The following is a 27,328-nucleotide window of genomic DNA, read 5'->3' as shown; positions in this document are numbered from 1 at the left end:
CTTTGTTGAAGTCTGGGCCTGGGCGACGTCCTACAATAGAATCGTTGCACCACGCAATAACTGCTTTATCGGGATTGTAATCCAGTACTATTCAAACAACACTCGCACGAGTGTCTCCAATGTGGCTGATTTTATAGAAGTTCGTCACTCCCCTAGAATTCTTTTTAGCAACGAAAAACAACGTTCGACATGACTGTGTTGACGATGATGGCAAGGTAATAAAATAAGTATTTCAATGATTAAAACATTACTTGTAGGCTTTAACTGCCCTTTATCAGAACTGACGACGCACTAGCAAGTGCGAAATATTTTTTCTGTTACATTTACTGACATCTGATCCCTGTTTCCTTAGCAATTGAGGTTTTAGCTATTTCAATGATGTACATTACTAAAAGAAGCATAGTTTTTTGCAAAATATGATCAAAAAATGTTTTCCCCATTGATGTCAACTAACTTAGTTCTCCTTTTTAACAACGGTTCAATGCCCGACAACATCGAATCGATATAAAAACGACAATATTGCCAGCCGATGTAAATTAGCACTTCGGATTAACACTTTGTTGAAATAATATAGTTTCGGGAGAGAGTTTGCTTTTTTATACCAAAGACAGGCAAGACACAACAATAACACAGGGTTGAGCATTACAACAGTATATTACAGTATATACAACAGTATGTAATATACTGTTGTAATGCTCAACCCTGTGTTATTGTTGTGTCTTGCCTGTCTTTGTTGAAATAAACGTTGGGAATTACAAACAAGACTTACAGCGCTGGTGATCGCAGATGGATATATTCCATTAATAACAAATATTCCCGCACAATGCAACAGTGGCGATTATGACGCGCTGACCTAATTTTGCGTCACTCATTGATACTACATATTTTCGACAGTGAATCCACGATCATTCTATTGCGAAATTAAATAATTGGCTAGAAGAGACCGGCGGCCAAACTTGGCCGATTGAGGAGGTAGCACCGGCGGTTCATACAAGCAGGCTGCTTGAAGGCTTGACAGTAGGTTACATCATTATAACATAGCATAGTGCCCTTCTTTGTATACCGGATTATCATTATCGCTATATTTTATCTTAAAACTTGAAAAAAAAAGGCCTTTTAGTAAACAAAAGTGCCCCTTTTTCGTAATCTTGCCCCCCCAGTCAAAAATCGTTCCGGCGCCCCTGGGCTGAACATGATATAGCATTTTGCAATGTGCATGTAGGATACAGCAATGAACGAAAAGTCGTAGCCAGAACGGACCGATGACCTACACTCCTCTGAGTTTTTGTTCACCTTGTTGACATAAAGGTAATGTTCTTCTTCGTGCAAATTAATTTTTCTTTGCCATCTTAAAAGTTGGCTCTATTTTTTACTATTCCCGGTCCTGAGACAGTGACGTTGATTTCTTGGCTAGATATTGGAGCAGATGTCAAGGAACGACCCAATGCAAAAGTTTTATAAAAACAGTTTACTTTATAGCTAGAATTGTAAACTCTATCTCTCGTGAAGTAGTAAAAATATTATTTATTGTTATTATTATTGATGCGATTATAGTGACGTCAAACGTGTTTCAACGAAGTGTGTTCTTTTTGGTGTTTACAACCCATCTCTGACTACGCTTCTGTCCCCTTATCCCGCACTCAGCAGCGGTGGACGTAAGTAGGCCTATAATGATTTAAAACAATTAACCAAAGCAGAAAATTTAAAACATGGAGACAAAATCACTAGCTACCCTGCTTGTAGCAATTTAACTTGAAAACTAAATAGACACAAATCAAGAAAAAAACTGAGTTGCATAAACGACAGCACACAACAAAGACCGTGTGGCGTAGCTACCATAAAGACCGCATAGCTACCGCTGGCGTATTTAGAAGTAGCATTGACCGTGGTATACGTCCCTGGAACACCTCATAAACCATTTTTGGTTTGCATCACATTGTATTAATTTTTGTCTAATAAATACGTAGTAAAGTAATATAGCAATAAGCATTCTAGTAAACCGCTTTGTTTTGCGGAACCGAAAAGTTATGGTTGGTAGGCTACTAGGCTATGTCGCTGTGCTGTGAGACTGATCCGATCATCTCTCTATAAAACAATAATTTAATAGATTGAATTGGATACATACCAACCGAGCCACATTTACCACGTTTTGTTTCTAAGCGAATAATTTGGAAATCGAAAACGGTTGACAAAACAAACAAGTTGCCGTGCTAATACATTTGCCCAAGGCAAAGTTCGAGTAGGCTGAAAATTCCCTCAAAACATACCCGAGTTTTGAATGTGGCGTGATATTGGTTTAACAAAGAAAAAATCATTTTGAGTCTTGTGATTGGTCAATCTACTTTATATAACTGATAGTCAGCCAGCCAAACCATTTTTTGCGAACAATTTGAAAATATTTTTGTAGTTGCAACTCTGCATAGGTAGGCTATACGAAGCCGAGTAACGTGATCAAGTTTAACATCTTCAAGTTTATTATATATAGAAACACAAAACTACGCAACAAATTAAGTACCGAACGTTTTCGACATCAAAAGATGTCCTCTTCAGGAATAATATACATATAACTTAACTACATCTGAATATACATATAACTATTTCATATAAGTTACATATTACTATATTATTCCTGAAGAGGACATCTTGTGATGTCGAAAACGTTCGATACTTAATTTGTTGCGTAGTTTTGTGTTTCTATATGTAATAAACTTGAAGATGTTAAACTTGATCACGTTACTCGGCTTCGTATGCCTATGGTTCAACAAGACAAACTCTCTACCGAAGCTCTATTATAACTCTACGTAGCTTACAGTTGAAAGTTAAATTTAATGGAAATCACTTACATTTGGTAGGGTACAATGGATGAAAAATAGACTGTTTAATCTTCGTAGGCTACTTGCATTGATGGTTCAAACGCTAGTTTTATGATAAACTTTAATGGTTATTGGACACATTTATCGGCCTCTGTTTTGATTTAACTTTGTAAAACATAAAACTAAGCATTTTTTTAAATTTAGAGAATAGCAAAAGTTTTCGTACCTTGTTAAGTTTGATAAGCTATCGCGTTACAAATGAATCTGTAACACGCAATGAAGCACTATTTATTTATGCAATTGTTTTTATTGTTATGTTAAGATTTTATATAGGCCACACTTAAGTACAGGGATAAGCCAGTTGTCAACAAAGTAATAAAATGTCTAGCACCCTGGATAAACCCTTCGTACATACGTTATGTAAATTATTTTGCAGCATATTTTTTGTCAATCTTAGTATCTGCAAATTAAGCCATCATGGACCGTCAGACTAAAGCAAACAATGACAACCATTCAAACCAGTGCAACCCAACCAACCAAGAGTAAGTTTTAATCAACAAAACCATAATATATATTTCGTATTGCATTTTTAGTGGCGTCTGGCTCCATAGCCGATTAATTAGTGAAAGCTCTATAGTACGCATTCGCAAGGGCGCCAGTTCGATACCGCTCAAGAGCATGCGGCTATGTATTTGACAGGACACTCAACGGCATGCCTGAAGGTGGAAACGAAGATTGGCTTTCTTGCCTTGCCGTCCTCTAGATCTAAATCTTCAACCACTAGACGTAACCCTATCTGATGGTGTATAAATAAGTACTAAGCTTTATGCTACTGCTCGTAAACGATTTTTCATAGCTACTAAACTGCGCACATTGTATGAAGAAATATATTAATCTTGCGATGAACTAAATCTTGCGATAATTTAAAATGAAATAAGTAAGACAAACAATTACATATATGTCAGTATCCGACGTAGTAACCTTTTTTTCACAATTTTTAAAAGAAACTAATTGTGGACAGTATTTGCCTCGTTATTGTTACACGTGTTTGTCTAATTTTACACCTTAGCCTGCATATAGCATACCTTTAGGGCGCCTCACCCTAATAGACTACAAAGACTGCAGCCTATCCTTACAAATTATTACTAAATGTCGTTATATTTTTGGATTAATAGACAAGAAAAATATCAAAATCCTATACTTTTTGTCTTTAAATTTGCATGACTTTTATATATTTTTGGCAACACTTTTACTGGGTGATATTTTCCTGCCTTCAACCAGTGGCGTAACCGAGAGAGGGCAACGGGGTCGGGGTAATTAACCCCCCTGTAAAATTTCTTGCCCCTTTCTTGCTCCCCATGTAAAAATGCAGGTAATGAAACATTAATCAGGGAAAATCGTTTTCGACTGGAATTCCGTATCTCATAGTGTAGCAAGCTACATTTGCTCGCTTAATTTAACCAGATTCGGTTAAACCAGTGGTTCTTAACCAGGGGGCCTCAACCAATTCACAAGCGGAGTATTATTTTTGCCGTTCACATTTCCTTGGCAACTAGGAAGTACTGGTATAAGGTTGTGTGCAGACGGAACTTTTGTAGCGCTTGCTCTGCAATTTGGCTTCGTTATATGTGAAAAAAAAATATTTTCAGTGTTATGTAAAATTTCATCGTCAATTGTATTTTGCAGTTACGGTAACCTCAATTTTAAAGCAATTTATATCGCTTTCGCTTATGAGGTCACTGAAATGTTGCCCCTCCTGGAAAAAGCCTTGCCCCCTCCTTGCCTCCCCCGCAACATTGATCTATAGTTACGTATAGAACAGCAGCCTACTAAAATATCTCCGTAGGTAGGCTACGGTAGCGCAACGAAAATAGAGCGTTCGCTTTCAATCAAGCCAAGATTTTTCGGGTGTAGTGTAATGAGCTACGACAGTTGTTTCATGTTGTGCATTAGCTTAAATTGAAAATTAAATGATACAATCTAGAATACTGTGCTGTATCTGATCTATATAGCATTGGCCAAGGTTATTAGAAAAAAGATGATAGCTGACATTGCAGATTTTAATCAAACAGTAACAAAACTCTGTAATTCTGCCAAGAACTAAAAAAAGACTTTTATAAGCCATTTTAAAAGAGAGAAATTTTCTTCCAGTCTGTTTATTTAAATTCAGTGTTGTACGTTGACGCCGTCAATTATTTTGCCGATTTTAAGCGTCAAGCGCTATGCGTCATTTTTTTGTTTTCATGGAAAATTTCGTTTCACAATAAGAGTTTCACAATGTATTCTGGCCAGCGCGACTCATCCGAATTACCCGCTTTCGCGTTGGTTGGAATGGTTACCTGGAATACGAGCAGAAGAAGTTCGTCAAATGATGATCAATCATATCGTGATCAGTATCGAGAACGAGGGATCAGAGAGAGAAAGCGAAAAATCAATGAATGTCATCGCGGAGGTTGAAGATACTTTATTTCAAGAGCTCTATGCTCTTGAAAAGAGCGATGTTGGTGCAATGGACCTCGTTAAAAGATTTATATATTCTAAGCCATCACAGCACGCTTGGAACAGTGATACCTTTCTGAGTAAACGTTTTCAAGACTTGTTTTTGAAATACAACACACCAATACCATTCAACGCTGCTGTGGAACGCATGTTTTCACTTGGAAAGGACATTATGCGTCCCAAACGCAGCAGATTGTCAGACAAACGTTTTGAAATGCTTGTGTTTCTACAAGGAAATAACTAATAAGCTAAAGCAGCTAGTTACAATACAGTCTCAAAACATAAAACCTGTTCTTTATTTATAGCTATTGTTAGCCTAAACTTGGTTGAAATACTTCCGTTTTGTGAGACCCTGGCTAAAATAGCGCTAGAAATTAGCGCTGACGCTGACGCCGTCAATTTATTTCATTGACTCGTACAACACTGTTTAAAATGAAATAAATGCGTGTTAGACAAAACAAAAACGAGCTTTTATTGGATTTTGCTATGTCCTTTTCTTATGAATTACGAAAGCTCAGCAGCAATTTTTTATTGATTTTCCAACTAAATTAAACATGCGAGCTAAAAATTTCTATGCCGAATTTGGGTGAGGATTGATTCTATATTTTTGTCTCGGCGAACACCTGTATACAGGGGCGTTGACAGGGGGGTCTAGGTGGTACTTTTGGACCCGGGCCCGGAATATTTAAGAGGCCCGGATTTAAAAGATTCCCCGCGACTTCAAACATTATCAAGATCTTAATATAATCAGATCTAAAGGAATTGCTATCAGAGGTTAAAACTGCCACTTCAGCCATCAGATGGTAAAGTACCGGGCCCCCTTCCGGGTACAGGGCCCACTTCAGCTCTCTGGTGGTAAAATAGCCACTTCAGCCACCAAACAGTAAAATGAAAATTTAGTTTAGTCTAGTATAGTGATTTCCCTAACCACAAATATTTAGTGAAATATAACCCGAAACACGAATTTGTAAATAAACAAGCTAATGTTTGTTTAAACTCAAAAAATGAAATGTCACAGGTAAGAAGACTGCTATCCCTGGTTCTGGACTAAAAATTAAACCAAAACCGCTTTTTAGATTGCCGCAATCAGCAAACGTTTGACCTAGGCCCAAAAACCTTTCCCAAATCAAATTGAAAACTTTGTGACCGTCTGCACTAACTTTGCTGTAAATTTTCTTCTGGTAAGCCTAGAATGACCAGTGAAATATCAATGGAATCGGGAAGTAATACTCTAGCGCTATGGGATAAATAAAAGTTCAAAAAATTAACCGCTAAATAGAGATAGTAAGTTTCGCGGTTCGGGAAATTCAAAGATTGCGCAAGATTTATTAAACAACCATGCTTTTGGCATATCGGGTTTGATCTATTCTCCAATAATTTTCTACTTTGAACAGCATGTGTCATTCTCATTTTAATAGAAAGCCCTATATTCGTAACATTGTGGATGAAAGGGGCCCGAAAATAAATTGGTATCGGGCCCGAGAAATCCTGTCAACGGCCCTGCTTGTATACCATCATAACAATAACTTGTTCAATCCACCTACCAATGATGCTAATCTTCAGTAGTACGGTGAGTTTTTAAGCTGTTTGAGTGAAACGTTTTTTGCAGCCTATTTATTAAAAATAGCTACAAACCGCCACTGGTTACCTTTGTTATAATTTTCAGATATAAAGGCCACACGCCATCGTATGGTGGCACCGGAACAAGAAGTGATCTAAACAACCATTCTAATCAAATGAACCCCAACAACTCCAAGTGAGTCAGTGGTTTTATACGCTTTTGCTCTTTATGTTGTAACCTAGGTAAAATTGTAATGCAAAAAAACGTCGGAGAACGTAACAGATGATTGCTGTTTTAATGGCTTTTTAAATTTATGTAGGCCTATATGCTGTAAATCTATGAGGTCCATGTAACAAAAGACATAAAAGGAACCTAATCTGAAAGTAGGAAAAATGTTTGAAATTTTTTATTATCACTTTGACAAAACTGAAATAAAGTGTAGCCTACGTGTTTTCACTCATAGATAAATAAATAAATAAAATACTAAGCCACAAAACTTAAATCGATTTAAGTGGACAGCCTACCACTAAAGTATTCGAACATTGTAGTACTCTCCAAATTCAATTCAAGCAAAATGCTCTTACAAACAGTCAAAAGAAGAAAATTGAAGTATTTCGGACACACAATAAGGCAAAATTCATTACAAAGATCATTAATAGAAGGGAAGATAAACGGTAAAAGAAGTAAAGGCAGACCAAGAATGATTTGGACAACAAACATCACAAAATGGACAAAATTAACTTATGAATGTGCAGTACGCACAGCTCATGGTCGAGAACAATGGCGCATTGTATCCAACCCTCCATACGAGGAAGGAACAAAATGATGATGAGAAATCTTTAATCGGCCGAAAAATTAAAATGTATCATTTGGTTAGGTTAAATACACTTCTCTAAGATATTGAAAAGTAACCAAAGGACCTATAGCCTACACTGAGAAAAATTATACATTGTTGAAGCTTTGCAGTTTGTGAAAATCAATGATGCTTTACACATCTCATATAGCTCAACGTTTTTCATTTATTTTATAAAACTCTAAAAAAATCTAGTTTTAAGGCTTTTTTAGAAATGTTTATTTTCTTTTGACTAAAGTCGAAACAAAATAGATTTACTGCTTAATTCAGTGATTCCCAACCGGGGGAGAATTCCCCACTAGGGGGAATTTTGCAATTTTCAGGGGGGAATTTGGTTTTAGGATTATAAACCTTTTTAAGTCTAGTAAGTTGGCCTAGACTAGAGCGTTAAAGAGGAAATTATTATTAGATTAACTCCCGATTGTTTAAGCAATTGTGCACTGACATGGATGCAGGCCATCACGTAGGCCTACTTCTTTTTCATTCAAATACTCGATGGCTTTCATGAAGAAACGTAACCAAGCGAGTGTTTGAGCTCAGAGACGAGCTTAAATTATTTTTTGACCTTTAAATAAAATTAGAATTTGTTTCATTGCTGAATGGACAGATGGATTAGATTCCTTGTTCATTTGGTTGATATGTTTGGTCCATTGAATAAACTAAATCTGAAAATGCAAGGGAAAATCATCAATATATGGTATATATTCAATCACCATCTCCGTTCAAAGCAGATTGCGCATCAACATGGGTTATCTGTATCCATGAGTTATTGATATACTGATACCATGTGGATTTACAAACTGTACTGCTTCCTTTTGGCTCAAGGTAGGTTGGAAGAGAGTAATTGATTTATGTCACTGTCATTAGGAGATTGTCTTAAGGTAGGCTACTAGAAGGCTCTGCTGTCCTGGTCACGGGGGGACTATGTTATGTTTGGCCTCCACCTTTCGACCACCCTGGCTTGGGTGGCCCTTCCAAGAGCAAATGCCACTAGCCTACCGCTCAGCATTATTTAAAGATGCTTTGGAAGCTTTCACCAGCAAGCTTGATAATGTAAAGAGAAATGTTAGAATGAACAATTTAACATGTTACTATGTTTAAAGAATTATCATCGGTGCTGGTTGTTGACCGGCAAAGAACGAGTTCTTCCAGAGTTGGAAAAGACTGATTTTTCAACATCTCACAGCATTATAACTGGAATTCATTTGATATTTTCCTGAAAATTACGACGATGATCTTGATTTAATACAAAATCCATTCACATTGTTGGTGGAAAAACTTCCCGATAAATTGCAGGATAAATTTTTAGAACTCAAAACGGATTCTTGCGCAAGAGACTTATTCAGAGAAAAATCAATCACTGCATTCACTGGATTTTGGCCATTAATGTGTAATTCCTATTCTAAAGTGGCAGAAAAGTAGGCTATCCTTCCATTTGCTTCCACTTATCTACGAGAATCAGGTTTTTTAACTTTTGCAAATGAAAACAAAACAGAGAAACAGATTAGACGTGGAGAATGATATTCGTTGTGTTCTTTCCAATACTTTTCCACGACATGCATGAGTTGTCGAAACAAAAAATCACAAGCTTCACACAGACTGATGCATTGACTCTTATGTTTTGAATGTGGCTCTATTCTTTGAATAAAATACTTTTCAGCAACGTTCTTCATTAATTAAATTATTTTAGTTTGAAAACGAATATTACAGGCTAAAAAGCTTATTACTTGTAAAAGTTCAGTTTATCTTCCAAGACTTAGATTACAATATTAATGTAAACAAGTTTTTAAAAAACAAAATTTATAGGGGGGGGGGGGGGGGGGGAGATTTAGATTTGAATATCGACTAAAGGGGTCCACCGGATAAAAAAGGTTGGGAACCACTGGCTTAATTCATTTCACAAACTGAAATTTTGCTTGCAATTTGACTTAAGATGTTCGTTGACATATTTTTTTGCAGTTTGTCTTTCTGTTCGAAAAGCGAATTCGCTTTTCGAATTACTTAAGTAACTCTAAAGTTTTTCCACCATTATCTTTTCGTATGTTTGCGGTGCGTTTGGAATTACTAACCTACAACTAATGTTAATAATAATATACTGATGTTTCATTACGTTTTGTATTGTGTTGCAGCTATGGAAAGAAGTAAAAGGAACAAGTCTTATTCATTAATTCCTTGTTTTAATGTGATAATGTGGAAGAGTTTGTAATTTTGTAATACTCGTAATTTTGCATTGCTTGAAAGCACTGTTTTATTTCATAACAAAAGCAAAGTCTGTTGATCTGAACAATGTGCTCTATAACTATATTAGCAAAATTAATGATTTCAAAATGTCTTTCTGCCAAATTCGCTGTCAATCACGTATTTTCTACTTTAAACCAAATTGAAGATGGAGTTGAAAACTGCAAAATGATTTGGTCCACAAGCTAAATTTAAAATTCGAAATATGTCTGCTTTGTAGCCTACCGCTATTCTATTACAAATTAGCGATAAAAACCCAATGTATCTCTTCATAACACACTAAACCAGTTTAATGTTGATATTGATGAATAAAGATTAGAACTTTGTGACATAGTTATTGTACACTATCATTTTTCGGCAGGCAGCACAAATAGAATAGCAGACAACTAAATTGCAAATCATCTACAGTTTTGGTGTAGGGGAGTGTGAGGATAATTGGGACGCGTTACAACTGGGGCACCTGCAATATTTCCCGCGTTTTACCTCCAGTCATGCTAACGATCACGTGTTGACGTAAACATCAGTTTCCTTTCACTTGTGCGCAGTTGAGAACATTGTTGTAGAAGCTATTCAACTTCAGTGGCTGTAAGTAGTTTTTGAGTGGTAAAAGTTATTTTTTAGGCTTAGCATTATTTTGTAATAGTGCTCGAATTATAAAGGTATATTAGTTTTAGTGAATGTGTTGTGTTGCTTCAGGTATCAGCTTGCATTAATGGTAGTAAAGAAGTCATCCTTTTTCAAGACAAATGGTAGAACTACAAAATGGCGTAAAAACATCATGCGGGAGAACTGGGACAGGCTGTCCCAGTTCTCCCCGATAGTAGTGCTAGTTCTCATCGTAGGGTTAGATCTTGAGAAAAGACACCGGAAAAAGTGTAATTCTGCAGTATCGCTTAAACGTCTGCAAAAAAAAGAAACACATCGCTTGTGATGAAAGCTCAGATGATGACAACGTTGTGACGATCATGGCGGATAGCAAAGATGGCGAACTTAGGAAAAGTGAAAATGAATCTTTAGATCCAATTTATTTAGCAGGTGTGGATCCAAATGCCTTGCAAATGGGTGATATGTTCTTGTAGAATTTAAAATAGAAAAGGCTCCCAATCCTGTATTATATGTGGCTCAAGTTGAGGAAATATCTATTGAAGATGAAAAGGTGATGGTTAATTTTTTAAGGAAAAGGGTAAAAACAAATGAAATCAACACAGCACCGAAACCCGAATCTCTCAGATTTTAATGAAAATTACATGATTTGAAGCCCTGTAACAAACAATCATTTTTCCAAAATTTTGTCTTTTCTACGTCGAGTACTTTTCGAGATAAAGTGGTTTGAAATTTTAGTCATTTTTACCACTTGATGGCGCCATTTTTCACATTTTAACCCATATCTCGGCTAATTTTCATTGTAGACACACGGTTGATAACTCATTTGAAAGGTAATTTTAAGCTCTACCAATCTATCTAAAAATAATAAAACTTTATTTAATAATGAAAGAGGAATGTTGTGTTCTTGGTTGTAAACTTCCGACGAGCATAGCAAAAATATATATTTTCAAAATCAAAATTTTTTTTATTTTTTTTAAAAATTTGATTCTTCTTCTACAGCCATGCAAAATATTGTGTTGTGTTTTGACCATTCTGTGTGTTTTTCAATCAATTCATTTTCCTTGCTCTAACAATTCACCATAGTTTGCTCTGCATGACATTGTAGCCTATTAGGATGCATTGTATAGCCTATCTTGTCTGTACTGTAGCTATCTTGAAAGGACACTAGGCAAGGTGCATGCATGGTATGTGGATTTCAGGTTGTCATATACAATGCAGTGTGCCTTCTAGATTCTAGAATCTTGATCTACTGAAACAATGTTTGCTTTCTACTACAAAACTATCAGTCAGATGTAAAAATATATTACCTATTGGCTATTGGCTATTGCATAGTTTGCGCTGGTTAAGCCAGCATAAAATCGATAGCCATAATGTTTGGCAACACATTAAATACGGTTGTGTTCTTTCCATCGTGCAAACAATGCTTCAAAAGTTAATTTGAATCATTTCTTTACAATAGTTAGCTACAAACACCTACTTGCCCGCCTAGCTTGCAACCCTGCTCAGTGTTCAACCAAAATGTTTTCTTGGACTAGCCTATGCGATAAACGTAGTCATATCAATGACCTTAAACGAATGATCACGGAAATATTTGAAGAAAACCTGCTCGTTGATTCAATCACAAACAAAGCATGGGTGTCTGTTGAAATAAATAAATAAAAACAACTGAACTGTTGACCGCACACATTTGCAAACCTTAATAGACCCCTAGACAAATTTGTAGAGAGCCTGTTGGAAAAACTATGGATCCTTCAAAGACATGATTTTATAGCTAAGCAACAATCTGCAAGTTTGAATCGAATGAAACAACAAATTGATGGATCTGTTATAATTTTGGGTGTTTTTGCTGAAAATTACTCTTTTTTTGTGCAAGATGCTGCTCAAAGTTATTATTGGACATGGACAAATATGCAGGCTACCGTTCACCCATTGTAATTTACCACAATTTTCCTACTGCTGAAGATCCATCTACGGTACTTCTCTGAAACACATTTGTTTGGCCCTAATTTCTGATACTCTTCAACACAATGCTGTAACTGTTCACACCTTTCAACGTCATCTATTCAAATATTTGCAATCTTTTAAGTTTCTTGTAAAAAAGGCAATCTATTTTACCATCACATGGAAAAGGCCGCTGTGATGGAGTAGGAGGTACCATAAAACACTTGGCTGCCAAAGCCAGCCTACAAAGAGTGTCTGATGACCACATTCAAACACCAACGCAACTTTTTGTTTGGGCCGAAAAGAGCTTAACAATAAGTGAAATGTTTGTATGTTGAAGATGAAGAAATAAACTACATGCATCGGACCTTGAAGAAAAGTTTTCCTATGCAAACCCAATTCCAGGTACAGAAAAATTACATTTCTTTGAACCACTGACGAAATCTAATGAGAAGCTGATAGTCAAAGAATATTCATTGTCATCCAATTTTTCCACCGTAACAATCAACAACAAACACAGTTCAAAAATTTTACAATGGGAAGAAATTACCTCATATATATGTTACATGTGTATTGTATGTATGAGAAGAATTGGTGGCTAGCATTTATGTTTAGAAGAAGTTCATGAGTAATGACGAGCTTGAACTAAAATTTCTGCATCCACATTCCACATGGTCCTGTATCATCATATTCATTGCCAAGAAAAGATGGTGTTCTGATAGTGCCACGCAATTCTCTATTTTCATCAGTGGATCCTCAAACTACTGCAAGCTCTGGAAGGACATATTCCCTCACCAACAACGAGTTGTTGCATGCCGAACAGATGCTATAGCTTTAAAAATTCAATTGCAACTTGAACAGTGAACTAACGTGTAATGCAGTGTTCCCACCAAAGTCAGTTATTTATGTAAAATATGTATTTTAAGCAATATTCTAGGACTACATCTAAAAGTTTTAAAGGTTTTGTGCAACTTAGAACTTTCATTTGAAATCAATCAGCAAATCAATTCTGTTGATTAGGAGGTGTAATACAGTACCGGTACTTTCTACTTTGCATGCAAATTAACAGTACGATCACGATAACAAAGATTCAGTGTTCGTACTTTTGGCATACTGGTACTCGATTTTCGTGGTTTAAAATGAAAGTTAATGCATTGCTATGAAATAGCTGCTGCTTGGAATTTGTGCCAGAACTTTTGTTTTCGCGATAATGTCATAATTTTGCATGCAAAGTATAGAGCCATGCCCACCCAATGACGTAAGCACACCTCCTAATCGCCAAAATTAATTTGATGATTGCTTCCAATCAAATAAAGTTGCATAAGTTTCATTGGCATGTTTGTAAAGTGTGGATTTTTTGGTATTTTATAAACTACAGTTAGCTTTGAGTGGATTTCCCCTGTAACAGAAATTAATATTATTAAAACCTTGGAGGGAACACTGATGTAATGTATGTATATTGCATATTTTTGACTTGTTTAAATAAAGTGACCAGCTTTTACTGTTTGGATATTTTATTAGTAGTCTAGTAGCGAGTTATGTCAACTAAAATTATTTATATTTGCTTATAGTTGACCTCTGAAGGTAACGGTCGACAATGTCATTGCTTAATCATGAATTTGCATCATTATATCTTGGCTATTGGATTTCATCTTTAGAACCTACAAAAAGCTATCTTGTATAATATTATTTAAAGATTTCCTGACACACGCAATACAAACTGCTACAATAGCCAACTTCATTCCTCAAGCTGAATTTGTATTTTTCAAAATGTTGCCTTGCACGACTTTATTCCCTGATTGAAACTATTGTGGAATTTCTAAATAGTTGTGACCCTGGCCTTGCGAATGACGTCCTGGTTGTGAGAAATAATATCGCCTACTGTCAGACATATTTTCCAAATTTATTGAATCAAAATTATCCCTTCAGGGTAACGAAATAAGCTCGTGTTGTATCAGCGAAATTTAGCCAGACGAGAATTTTTCCAATTCTCAAGCTTGCATCAACTTGATACCAGTGACAAAGGCATATCCGATGTTGATGTAGAGACGTACAGCAATCATCTTGAAGAAGTCCACAAAGGCATGGGAGTTCGATTCCAGGATGTATTCCAGTTGGAAATCCATGACTGGATAATCGACCCATTCTGTGATATTTCCGAACATGGAATTCTTGAGGAGGAACTGATAAAATTGCAAAGCGATTTTGCACTCAAACCGAAGTTCAATATCTCGTATCAATCGTTCTGGCAACAGAACCAAATCAAAGAGAAATACCCTCACGTGCGGAATCGGGTCAAAGTTTTTATCATTGCCTTTCCCAGCTCATACTTGTTGGAGCGTGCTTTCAGTGCCGTAACAACGCTTCTGGATAACAAAAGAAACCGTCTTGGCATAGTCAGACGGGGAGACTTAAGATTGTTCCTATCCAAAGTAAAACCTGATATCAAGAGGCTGATCTGCACCAACCTCATCCGTCTCATTAGAATTGGTCTTTAAGTTGTAATGAATGGAGAATAACTTTGGTTTTACTTTTTTTTGTCAAAGGGGGCGTTTGATGCTCTGTTCGTTGTCCAGGGAGGCGCTATTAAAAAAAAGTTTGGGAAACACTGGGTTGAAGCGTTCCAGGGAAATGAAGTTGAATGCAGGCTGTTCGAGATTGAGCAAAGCCTGAGCATCGGTTTCGCGAAGGTTTTTATTCAGTGTTTGGAAAGTTTCTGTTAGCTTTGAATACTCAGTAGTTTTTGCCGTAGTGAGGGATAGAAGAAGTTCTACCAGATGCAATCCAATCAGTGCTCCTACAACGTACATTACTCTCATGAAATCTAGTTCTAGAAAACATCTTACAATACAACCGAGCTGGTTTGTTACTTGCTCAAATTTTTGTAGAAATCTATTCACGTCTTGAAGATGATGAACAACTACAGCGCAAGTGAGCGTCAACCGATTAAATCTTTCATCTTTTAAAGTGAACACGCAGAAAGATTCTTTTTCGGCGCTATGAAGATATCAAAATCCACTGCTTTGTTCCAAGGCTTATGATCGAAATCGTGGTTTACGAGCCTTGTCATGCAATCGAGTGCTTGCTCGGTCACACTTGAATGTGTATTACTTGCTTCAACGAGGAATTTTGAATAGATTTTGTCCTTTTCAAGAACGTTTTCTATCTCTGCCCATAACCTCGTAATTATTCTATTGAACATCAATGTTGGATGCACATTACAGAAGAGGTGATCAGGGATGTGCCCAGTCTCAAGTCTTTCAGTTACAAGTTTCTCTACCTCTGGATTGTGCGAAGTCTGATCAGTAAGAATGAAGTCAAGTTTTTCAAACAGAAGTTTGGTGCTGACTCCACTAGCAGCTGATAACACATTTAACACGGCAATCTTCAGTTCTGCTAGGTTTTCACGAGTCTCGGATGCAATTGGCAATGTTGGTAGTGGTCGAAACATGCCATTTACCGTTACACCCTGAATTGAGAAGGCCCCAGCTCCTTGCTTTTTTGATCCGTCATCTGCGTACGTAACTGTAGATTTTTCATCGCTGTCCATCATCTGTTTTACGATTTCATCTAACGCCAAAGTTTCTAAACTTCGCCCCACCTGTTTCACGTTGCGCTTATCAGGCAACGTATCTCTGTCTATTTCATCGGGAGACTCATTATGAAGTTTCCATTTTCGACCAAAAACCTTATTGCCGATGGTCACAACGGCCGCTGCCGCTTGTGTTTCTGACATGTGGTTGACGCTTTTTAATTTATCCATTGCCTCGTAAAATCTCTGGACGCACTTTTCGTTCACCTAAACGGATGTGACGATACTGCGCTGGCATGTCATCATGTTCATCAGATATGTTGAGATCAAAATTGAGCTTTCGTTCCTTTCTGTGTCCTCTTGAAACTTCCTCGGAATCACTTACTTCATACTCGCTTCGGTTTTCTTCAGCTGATTGTTCGGAGGAGCCATTTATCTCTGATTTCTCTTCCAAGTAGGATTTTTCTAAGACAGCCGTCTGGCGCGATCTGTCGATACTCTGCATATCCTGTCTACGTCGCTCCATGGTTTTAATCCATTTTGTGTCGACGAACGTCTCACAGTACACTATTCTCGAAGATCGCTGATCTTGAAGAAAATCCGCCTCTGCTGCATATTCATTGCGCATGCCAGGAAAGAATAAGCCTACTTCTGGGATCAATTTCGTATTCTACGCCCTCGAAAACTTATAATTCGACATATCACACAACTATGTTTGGTCAAAATTTACAAAAGTACTCATTCCAAGCCCCATTTTGGCCGCCATATTGAAATACCGCCATATTGAAAATTCTTAGGAATTTTCTAATGTCATATTTGAACACACAGACCCCGAAAACCAACATATGAGTAAGATAAATACCACCAAAACGCAAGTATAGTGGGTGAAAAGGCCAACAATCTCATATTTTTCTGAAAATAGGGGTACCTTATATTCAGGGGGCATGTACATGGGGGTTAAGGGGATCGTATGTCGAATTTTCATAAATATTCTAGATTTTGATGCTGCTCCACAAATTTTTAGCAGCGTACGATATGAATCGACAATTAACACACCCCCCTACTATAAGCTTATAGCAAATTTTGCGTTTTGATTTGGGCAGTTTCACAAAAGTATTAGAGACATATTTTGGTGGCTGCCCAAATTGGCATGATGCATTTGGTTAAATGCATTTCGTACTACAGTTTGACCACCATGCAGATGCAATACAATACATCAATATGGGTGTGCTAAATGAAAATTTTGCGCCACATTTCTTGTGCAAATAAAAGGCTGTACTTAGTTTGATAGGTAAAAGATATTAATTTATAGTTTTTCTTAATTTATGCAATTTTGTAGCTTTTCATATAGCAATTTTTGCCCTAATAATTGCAAGATTTTGCCCGAATTTGCGATGTTTTGAAACAACAGGGGGGCAGCTGCCCCCTGGCTTGTACGGCTATGCTCACTGGGAACTTTTTGGACAGTCCTCTTCAACTTTTGATTTCGTGACAGAACTGTTAGCAAACTTTTTTTTCTGAAACTTTGTATACCCCTCGAAAAGCAACGCTTAACCAAGCAATGTGTAAAAAGCTTGAAAACAAAATTGATTTGGTGGTTTCTTGGTCCTTTTGTAGTTACAGTACTATGCGATTCGAATACAACGTAATGTTAACTTTTTTTTTAACTGAAAAAATTAATGCTTTTGAAATGCGGTGCTTCCGTAGATAGGGACGGTAGATACCGGGACGCGCAACTCCGTTGTTCCGCCAACATTAGAAGGGTCAATTGCCAATTTGACATTTTTTTCGCGCTTTGTTGCTCGCTTGTTTTCAACTAAAAACCTTAAATTACTTTAAAACCAACTTCATTCTTCTTATATAGCCTATAAAATGTACATTATTTTGTAAATCAGAAAAAATCGTAACCCTTCTAGTGTTGCGGATAAGCCAAAAGCGGATGTAGTTGCGCATCCCGATATTCTACTGTCCCTATTCCGTAGAATGCAACATATTTCATGGCTTGTGTGGCGCTCGAGAGTTCTTTTTCTCTGACGTAACGCGCTTCACTTAATTCACTGACGTCAAGTCGGATTCTGGAACATTGTATGTGGCGCTCGAGAGTTATTTTCTCTGACGTAACGCGCGTCACTTCACTGACTTCAAGTCGGATTCTGGAATATTCTGCTTCAATTAACAAATACCGCGTGCTCTCGGAATGCAGTCTTGTAATCAATTTTTGCATTATGCCTGAATCGCATTCCTACTGTACTTCATCGACACGTAGCCTACAGTAGATCTACCGTTGTGTTGCGTTATATCGTCGCGTGTAGAGTTTGCGATGCTGGTGGCTGCGCCTTTCCAATCGAAACCAGAGTTCTTTTTAAGAAACTGAAACTATGATTCCTGATGTAACTTGTAAGATGCGGCTTGTGAAATGTGCCTGTAAGATGTAACTTGTAAAATGCAAATGCAACATGTAAAATGTGACTATGAAACTAGGATTCCAGATGTAATACGTAAAATTCTATTTTGTAATCAAGATGCAATTGTAAATGAAAGTGAAAACGAAGTTCTTCAATTCCGAAGTTAAAGTTCTTTCCTTTGTAATGAAGTTAATAATGTAGTACGCCAGTATGCTGAACTAAGTTTTGGTGGTGGAGTTATTAGTCGTTCGATGTTTTCATTTTTGGAGTGTTTGGATTCTGTTCTTCCGAAGTTAGAAGTCGAGTTAATAAATAACGCAGTCTTGAAGAACTCTACTTGTGATAAGCATTATTCTGTTAAGTTCAGTCGATAAACAAGACAGTAGAGAAGACAACTTCGTGTCCCGGTCATTCCTCGCCAGTTATGCCCAGGAATGTCGCCGTCCTCATTGACGGCTGTATAATATAATAAGCGCGCGTGTTGACATATTTGAAAATTGCTAACCCCATAAACATTGGCTTGTAAAACCACGAGAAACACACGTGTATTACACGAGTTTCCTCAGAATTTCACGTGTTTTTCACGACCAATGTTTATGGGGAAGTATAATGAAAAAGAGTCGCTTCTCTCTTTCTAAGCTCTGGGTTGATAGATTAGATTATATCCAATTACATCATTAATAGTAGGGGGTGGGAGAGGTTAATTTTAATTTCAACTTAACCCTGATTTTAGGATACCACAGAACATTCTAAAATCTCTGAAAAAAAATTGAAATTTTCGTCTAAACTTTTTTAGACACCGTGAAAAGTTTAATGACAAGCTCCGTTGTAAGCCATGTCCAGACGTAGGCCTTATGTAGCCTATATAAATTAGTGGTGGTTGCTACTATTGTTAGAAAAGCAGAGTGTTGTACGCGTCAATAAAATAAGTTGACGGCGTAAGCGCTATTTTAGCTATATAGGGTCTCACAAAACGGAAGTATTTCATCCAAGTTTAGGCTAACAAAAGTAACAATAGCTATTAACAAAGAGCAGGTAGGCTATTAGGCTTTGTTTTGAGACTATATTGTAATTAGGCTAGCTGCTTATATTACTATTAGTTGTTTTCTTGTAGAAACACAAGCATTTCAAAACGTTTGTCTGACAATCTGCTGCGTTTTGGAACGCACAATGTCCTTTCCAAGTGCAAACATGCGTTTCAGAGCAGCGCTAGATGGTATTGGTGTGTTGTAAGCCTATTTCAAAAACAAGCCTTTAAAACGTCTACTCAAAGGTATCACTGTTCCAAGCGAGCTGTGATGGTTTAGCATATAGCCAATAAATCTTTTAACGTGGTCCACTGCACCAACATCGCTCTTTGCAGGCAGGGCCGGATATAGCCTAAGCGCTACCCTAGGCAGATACGAAAAGTGCCGCCCCCCCAATTTTTTTCGATGGTACGCTACGATTTATATTTTCAATTCCTTACAAAAAAGTTATTTGCACTGTTTATTTGAATACATCAATGAATGTCATTGTATAATGAACTAATTGTTTAAAATCGCTTCCGGCGGGCTTTTTCTCTTGCAAACAAATCAATAATTTCTTCAAAGTCTGTAGAAACAAGTAAAGATGAGTTAATCTTCAAAAATGTGAGATTATTCATTGTTTACATACTTTAAGCATCAAGGCAAGTACTCAAAATAGCCTGTAACTCTTCCAGCAACCTAACATTGACTAAAGACATTTTTTCTAGGCTCCTTTAAATTTACTAACAGTGAAACAAACCGAACAAAGATTAATAAAAATTGCACAGACAAACCCTAGTCCTCCATACTAAACGAGACAGATAAATAAAATAAAAGAAGCAGCACATATTGTTGAAAACCAATCAAGCGTGAAGTACTCTAGGGGCGATGACTTGCCGCACTGTTTATAAATGTGTGTGATGTGATAACATGTGATAACAATTATTATATTCACGTACAGTATTATCAATGTAATATATTTGTATATTTTGCCGCCCCCAATAATTTGCCGCCCTAGGCAACTGCCTACTCTGCCTACTGCTAAATCCGGCCCTGTTTGCAGGGGCATTTCAGAAGCTCTTAAAATAAAGTATCTTCAACCTCTGCGATGACATTCATTGAGTTTTTGCTTTCTCGCTCTGATCCCTCGTTCTCGATACTGCTCACGATATGAGTGATCATCACTGATCACCATTTGGCGAACTTCTTCCGCTTGTATTCCAGATAGCCATTCCAACCAAAGCGAAAGCCGGTAATTCGGATGAATCGCGCTGGCCAGATACATTGTGAAACTCTCATTGTAAAACGAGATATTCCGTGAAAATGAAAATGACGCATAGCGCGTTGACGCTTAAAATCGGCAAAGTAGTTGACGGCGCTATCACTTCCGTCAACTAAAAAATAAACTGACGGCGCTAGCCTCAGCGTCAACAAAAAGTTGACGACGTCAAATGACTCCGTCAATTGGCGGCGTCAACGTACAACACTGAGAACAGATAGTGATGGCAATCACCAGCCTCCTTGTTATTATGAAACAACAAGTGTAATGTGCATCTATGGATATAGGGTCAAGGTAGTCAATATCCATGGCTGGTTGAACCATAGGCTAGTTATAGGGTCAAGCTGGCTGCAGAGATGGGCGTGATCTTGATCTAGAACAGTGGTTCCCAACCTTTTTGTTGTCACGGATCCCTTTACACAAATTATTAATTCTGCGGACCCCTACCTCAACTTTGCCTGAAACTCAATTAACATACTATTGCAAAGAAATTTATTTTCACACGAGTCAGTTCAATCACAGTAGGCTACTATTGACTATTGTAATAATTATTCTACTCAACTACTGTATGGTGTCATATTGCATTGCCGCTATGACTCCTGCGGCAAATATCAGGTTAAACAGTTGCTTAAATAAGAAAATGAATAGATTGTTCAAGAAATATCAGCAGTATTTGAACATTAAGGTGACCCAAAGTGCCATGCCGAAACTTTGTCAACGTAAGCAAATTTAATGAGATGGTTGTTGTTGCCTTTCCTGAACTAAACGACTGAACTGCGGTTGAGTTTTTGACAATGCAACACGCATGTCATCTTCAACGTCCACTGTCCAGGCGATTTCGATGTTGTTTTTAGGCTATTGTAACAAGAGCTGAAAATCCTGCCTCGCAAAGGTTAAGTGGTTATGAATGGTAACAAAACAATAACACTGGTCTACAAATTTCAACTTTTTTTTCCAGGTTTGGGTTTTGACAACTGATTTTGGCTAATTTTGGGGCGCTGAATCCGAAAATGAACTCAGATTTTCTCTATCACATCAAGTTTTCTTTCTATCGTTGCCATTATTTTATAAAATTGACCAATTTTTACCCTTTTTAGTGCAGTAACATGTCAAATATAATTATTTTCTGACAGCTATGAACTTTCAAATATAGAGATATTTTTACACTAAATTCATAAATTGCTTCAGATTTCCTCTAAAATAAAAATAAAATCCTGTTATGATAATAATCGTAATAGGACATAGTGGAGATTGGTAGCGTTGAGTCTTTCCATGCTGGCTTGAACTCCCTGTCGTGGCTTCTCGGGCGTTATCTGTGGGTCAGCTGCTATCTCTGTGCTGTGCAGCTGGAATATCGTAGGAAGACAGCTGGTGGGAGTAGATTTGACTTAGTAATAAATTCTTGCTTAGTAAGGAAGATTTATTTAGAAGTTTCATAAAGAACATGTACAATTGTACATTGTACAGACCAACATCAGAGTTCAAGCTGAAAAGTGGTTTGTAGAAGGAAAAGGAATTTTCATACTTTATAAGTTTGAGTTCAAGTCGGTTAGAGTTTTTGGTATAGTGGTGTTTCTGTGGAAAAACTTGCTCTTAAAAAACTACTAACAAAGAAAGGTTATATTTGATCTCAAGCTATGTCTGCTTCCAGCAAAAGAAGAAAATGTTGTAATGATCCGGATATATTTTGTTACATTTGTGGATGCTTCATGTTGAAGTCTCAACAATGCAATATTACCGCGTTTGTAAAAAGGGCATATCTTGCTTACTTTAAAGTCAAGTTGGGGGACCAGGACAAAAGCTGGGCTCCTCGTAAAGTGTACAACACCGGCGTTGAATGTCTGAGAAGTTGGTTGCAAGGAAAAGGTTCACAAATGAAATTTGGAATACCCATGATTTGGCGAGAGCAACGAAATCATGTTGACGATTGTTATTTTTGTCTTGTTAGTGTGAAAGGGTATAACAAAAAGAGTAAACATCGTTTGAAATATCCAAATCTGGATTCGGCATTGCGGCCAGTTCCTCACAGTGATGAAAAGCCACTGCCAGTATTTACATCACTTCCAGAACTACACGAAGAGACTATTTCTTCTTCAGAAGCATCGTTTAGTGAAGGAGAAAGTGAAATTTTTCAACCAGCACCCGAGGATCTGTCAGACAAGCCTTCCCAGTTTAATCAGATGGAATTAAATGGTTTAGTGAGAGATTTGTATTTGCCTAAGCAATCTGCGGAGTTATTGCCATCAAGGCTACATGAAAGGAAACTTCTCAAAGCTGGTTCAAAGCGTGACATTTTATCGCAAACGAGAAGAAGAACTGCTTCCATATTTTGCTTTCCACAATGATTTCGTTTATTGCAACAATATAGAAGGGCTTCTTCTAGAAATGGGATTACCACAGTATGATGCAGACGAATGGAGACTTTTCATTGATAGCTCCAAACGAAGTTTAAAGTGTCCTACTTCACAATGGTAACGTGTACGGTTCTATTCCGATAGGACATTCGGTGACAATGAAAGAAGAGTATCAGAACATCAAAACCGTTCTTGAAAAGTTAAAGTACCATGAGCATGGTTGGCTCATCTATGTAGATTTTAAAATGGTGAACTTTTTGCTGGGACAACAAAGTGGCTACACCAAATATCCATGTTTTCTATGCTACGGACAGCAGGGCCAAGGATCAGCACTGGAACAAAGAAGAGTGGCCTCCAAGGCTCACCTTGACACCTGGAGACAAAAATATCATACGTGACCAGTTAGTTGATATCAAAAAGATCCTCTTGCCTCCTCTTCACATCAAACTTGGTCTCATGAAACAATATGTAAAAGCTTTGGATCATGAAGGAAAGTGTTTTAAGTATATATATATGTTATGCTTTTCCTGGTCTCAGTGAAGAGAAAAAAAGAGCTGGGATTTTCAATGGACCACAAATCAGTAATTGTTAAAGGATGAAAATTTTGTAAAATCAATTTTGCCATTCGAGGCTAGAGCTTGGAATGCTTTCGGTGCTGTTGTGAGAAATTTTTTGGGAGCAGAAAAGCAGAAAATTATAAAGATCTCTTAAGGGAGCCACTGCTTATTTTTGAAGATTTGGGATGCAGGATGAGCATCAAAGTTCACTATTTGAAGAGCCATGCGGATGAGTTTCCAGAAAACCTTGGGAAAGTTAGTGAAGAACAGGGTGAACGTTTCCACCAGGATATTAAAATTATGGAGGAACGTTATCAAGGTCGGTGGGATTGTCATATGATGGCCGACTATTGCTGGAGTTTTAAAAGAGAAATTCCAAATGCTGCTCAAAAAAGAAAGTCCCTCAAAAGAGCAGTTTAAGCTTATAAGTGAAGAGTTCATATTTTATGAAAGCTCTTTTTTTGACTGTTTCTGAACTCGCCCTGCCCAAGTCCCTTTGAGTCAATCTTTATTTTGGCACTTTGCTATTTCTGTGTGTGTCTTCAGAATTTCTGCACTCCATTGGAATGTCTATGTGCATATTGTGTGAACTGTAGGCTATAATTCAGACCTTGTCACTGTCCTATCGACATGTTCGTCAGCATAATGTAGCGTTTGATGTTATTATGGTTGCTCTTTTGCAAGACTATTTTTTATTCCAAGGCATGAAATTTTAATAAAGACAACGCAAATTTGTGTGAATATAATATAGAATGCTTGTTTGCTAATTAAAGCTAGATTATTGCAGGTAAAACAGTGTTTATTGCATCAGAATTCCTTGTTTTGACAACAGAGGGTGGGCAAAAATTGATTTTTTTCAAAAATTAGGGATATTTCATATCTCAAAAACGTGATGTGATAGAGAAAATCTGAGTTCATTTTCGGATTCAGCGCCCCAGAATTAGCTAAAATGAGTTGTCAAAACCCAAACCTGAAATTTTGTGTAGACCAGTGTAATCGCTTGCTTTGCCAAGAATGGATAGGTTTGCAGTTGTGAGCACCAAAATTCTTCCACAGTTTTTAAATGAAATGCAATTCTTAATAACTCTTTTGATCTCAAATCAATTAGGTCGGGGAAGGGAAGGTAATTTGATACACTTTTAACATTTTTGCCTGTTAACTGAAAATTACGTGACACAAACTATTGATTTCAAGTTGAAATGAAAGTCTGATCCCTTACACACTTTTTAAAAACATTTTCACTTTTTTATTTTTGTTACTTTTTTTTTAATTGAAATTTTAAAAACGTCACTCAAATGTATCAACTTACCTTCCGTGGAAGGTAAATTGATACACCGGGAAGGTAATTTGATACAGTAAAACTAACACAAATATCCCTTTTGACAGCAAAGCAATAATGAAAATATAATATGTGGTTGGCGTGCTTGGGTGCAAGGATGACTGTTGAGGCCTATTTGTGCGGCGAAGCTTCTGCAGCGGGATGGACATGGGAAGAATGATTGGCTGGAGTTCTTATTCAAGAGGCGTGCCTTACGCTGTTCTCGTTTTTTGACAGCAGATAGCGTGTAAGCCTACAAAAGCTTATATAATAGTTGTTTCCCAAAGTAGCAGGTCTAGTTAATAAAGAACAACTTATTTAAATCAACTAGATCAATGACAACATTTATTACAGTCACAAAAAAGAATTTAATGTGCTGTATCAATTTACCTTCCTCGCATGTATCAATTTACCTTTTTCAAAAAAAGTTATAAAATTCTGATTTTAGTATGCTTGGATGCACATTGCAGAAAAAACGTGACATGCTCTTGAAGCCTTATCAATGTACTGTCAAATGAGTTTGGTTTCATCTTTCAGGAACTTTTCTTTAATTTTCCAGACGGAAATAATCGTGAGTTAAAAAATTTACGAAAAAACTCAAAAAACACACTTTTACTATTTTATGCCACAAAAGCACGAGTTAGCTGCATGGTGCAATTTTTGTAGGCATTATTTTCACAGATCGTCCACCTAATAACAATATTTTTTACTAATATTTTTTGTACATTTCTGTAGGGGTGGTGTATCAAATTACCTTCCGTATCAAATTACCTTCCCCCTATTACTGAGATCGTCATCGCTAATGTTGTTCAAGTCAAACAGAAAAGGATTTCGAATCCATGTTTCAACTTCGTTCGGCAGGTGATCTAAATTAAATAACGTTGAAATGAGATTTCCAGGGTTTCAAGTGTGCGCAAATTTTTTCTCTCAGAGATCAAAAGAGTAGGCTACATTCTCTTTGAGTTTCATCCATCAAGATAAGATCTTCTAACATTGGAAAGTTAGCATAATTACCTGCTTCCAATCTGCGTTTCCAAACCAGCAACCTGGCTAAAAACGCTTTCAGTTTTTCAGCTGCATCAATTATTGTCACACCTGGTCCTTGAATGCCACGATTCACATTGTTAATATGACCGAAAATATCGGCTAAGTAGGCCATGCCGTAAAGACAACTTTTACTCTGGAACAATTTTGAGAGAGGACTTCCTTTTGCTTTCAAAAGAGTTGATACCTCATTTTTAGCTGCTGCAGTCGTTTTAAAACTTCTCTAGATAACCAACGTACCTTAGAATGATACAAAAGTACTCCGTCATCTGACTCTTTTTGACTGAGCGCTTTAAAAGTACGGTGGTTTACAGCTCTGCTTTTGATGAAATTAACGACTTTCACGCAATTCGTCAGAATTTCTTTGAGACTTGCTAGCAAAGTTTTTGCTGTTAAGGCGTAGGCCTTCCTGTGCAAGAAGCAATGGGTAGCAACCACGTGAGGAGCTTCATTTTTTACTAAAGCAGCAAATCCGGATTTGTTCCCGAGCATGGCTGGTGCTCCACCCGTCCATATAGAACAAAGTTTTTTTTTTCCAAAATTCATCAAAGTAATCACGGACCCTCAAATGCTTTCTCACGGACCCCCAAGGGGTCCGCGAACCCCAGGTTGGGAACCACTGATCTAGAAGATCACTTTTATTTTAGTGATCTTGATCTGTTGATCTAAGATCACTTTTTTTGTGTGATCTTGATCTTGAAAGTCAATAAGATCAAGATCACTTTGGAATTTAAGTTGACATCACTATATGTTATAGAGACATTTTTTTTACTGGTAGGCTACTGTACAAAGTAGCCTAATTAGTGGTAACTAAATTACTACCATTTAGCCACTGTTAATATGACTCATGCGTCTAATAAAAATCGATTTGAAGTCTCCATCGAGTTTGGTTAGTGTTGCCATTTCAAAAACTGAAAAAGCTTTCTGTGGTAGGCTAACCTAGCCCACGACTGTATATCAAACAACAAAAAATGACTCAAATTTGTTTGCTTTCGTTCATCTAATCTTACATGTTTGAAAAGTGTAGGTTGGCGTTGCTAAAAAAATGGACTCTAGTCTACTTTGGTCACGTGAAGTGGCTTATTGCAGACTGCAGTTGTAACAGACATAATCAATGCTGCCTCCAGCGGCAAGTGTACGTCATATCCGCATCATGTTAGCTCAAGCAGTTGTATAATTATAAAGAAGTAGATTGTACTAATAGTTTTCTTGTTTTGTATTCATCGCAATCAACCAATAAAGACTAGACAAGCCATTCGTTGTCATACACAAGAGAAACTATCACATGGTGTCAGAATTGAGATACCAAGTACTTGCCTAG

The 27,328-nt window shown here is 37.1% G+C and overlaps 1 long non-coding RNA gene across 1 annotated transcript; it reads left to right on the top strand.

Moving 5' to 3' along the window:
• The first annotated feature begins 3,196 nt into the window (after positions 1-3,196).
• Positions 3,197-10,297, top strand: LOC145768205 (uncharacterized). The gene is made up of 3 exons (XR_014288922.1): positions 3,197-3,355; positions 6,979-7,068; positions 9,856-10,297. It is a non-coding gene; the product is annotated as an uncharacterized LOC145768205 (long non-coding RNA).
• Positions 10,298-27,328: the final 17,031 nt, after the last annotated feature.

This window comes from Aplidium turbinatum, chromosome 4 (assembly GCF_918807975.1).
Source record: "Aplidium turbinatum chromosome 4, kaAplTurb1.1, whole genome shotgun sequence".
Lineage (NCBI taxonomy): Eukaryota > Metazoa > Chordata > Ascidiacea > Aplousobranchia > Polyclinidae > Aplidium > Aplidium turbinatum.
The sequence above is the reverse complement of the archived record's forward strand: the minus strand, read 5'-3'. Positions and strand labels throughout refer to the sequence as shown.